The following is a 1,582-nucleotide window of genomic DNA, read 5'->3' as shown; positions in this document are numbered from 1 at the left end:
GAGGCTTGGAGGAGGGTCATAGGGGGAGGAGCCAGTGCACACCACCTGATCCTAAAGCTTTTATTATTGTGCCCTGTCTCCTGCGGAGCCGCTAAACCCCATGGTCCTGACGGAGTCCCCAGCATCCACTACGGACTACGAGAAATAGAATTATCGGTAAGTAAATTCTTATTTTTACTATGTTTGATGATGTACCATTTATTTTGTATTCTGTATACGGATTCACTTTGTTTGCTAGCCATGATTATTATTCGGTACTTATATGGATTAGGGGGAGGTATGTCGTCTCTCTAAACGCAAACCACTCCCGGTTTTGCATGCCATTTACTACTGCCATTTAGCATCAAAGTGCAGAGAATCAGTGGCTTACAAAAACTGCCTCGTGCTAATATAAGCATGATCAAAGCAGTGTATCTTTAACACCATCAAATAGTCCCCAACATTTCCCAACCAACATCCCCAGGCAGCATTAGAGTATTTGGGTTGTATATGAACTGGACAATGTGTGTCCTTGATGCAAGAGATTTGAGAGGCTTTTTTTTAACGGCGTTTCCTGGGTTACTGCTCTTACCTGGAAGTTCAAGTGTCTGCACTTAATGCTAGACTTAGGCAGCTTTTGTAATTTTAAAATGGCAATAGAATTAAATGCAAAACCAGGAGTGATTTGCATTTATTATAGATGTTACAAATTTTGTGGTAAAAAAAAAAGTAAATAAAAAAATGCAGAGAATCTGGCAGTTTGCAAAAACCCACTACTTAGTAGATGTAGCCCTCAAGTTTTTACTGGACACTAGATTGGCATCAGATGACCTTTTATCAAATGGTTCGTGTGGGCAATGGAAAAAAAAAAAAAAAATAGCCTTCTGTGGCACTGTTGGGTCTTTCTTCTGTAGAGGAATAATACCCTGTTTAAACAATTGGTCCTTTCAATTTTAGTACTTACCAATTACAGGCCATAATTGCTTGGCTACTCTACCAGTCTCTATGCTTGCTTCCCATAGTGTATTTATTAACCCAGTGGACTACTATAGATAAGTTACATACTTGTCTAGGGTGGAGTCTTTCACTATGTGGCACATTTAATACTATACTTTTAGTAGACTCCAAATCACTCCTCCCATATCCTCTCCACCAATTTTTCCACCATACGTTGAATGTCTATCTCCATTTGTTTTGGGTTACTTGTAATTCGTCTCAATCCTGAAAACTGAAAGTATGGAAGACATTTACGGAGCGGAACGTAGTCCCTTGTGGGCTCGCTTTGCTGCGGCCTCAGTGGCGAGCTGCGCTCACCACAGGTTATATTCCCACTCTACGGGTGTCCTGGACACCCACTAGTGGGAATAGTTCCAGTTAGTCGGGACTGTAAGAGCGGGATTCTGGCGTCGGTACGGTGACTGGCGATCACATAACTGCCTCCCCTCTCAAGTACCCCAACAGGTTGTATGTTGTGAATATTTTTAGTCTGTATTTGGATAGTATCTTAAATTATGTCAGCTTTGTTATTTATGAACGTCATCCATCCACAATAATAATAATAATAATAATAATAATAATAAATAATATACAAACAAGACAGTAA

This window comes from Pseudophryne corroboree, chromosome 12 (assembly GCF_028390025.1).
Source record: "Pseudophryne corroboree isolate aPseCor3 chromosome 12, aPseCor3.hap2, whole genome shotgun sequence".
Taxonomy (NCBI): Eukaryota; Metazoa; Chordata; class Amphibia; order Anura; family Myobatrachidae; genus Pseudophryne; species Pseudophryne corroboree.
This window is presented reverse-complemented; position numbering follows the sequence as displayed.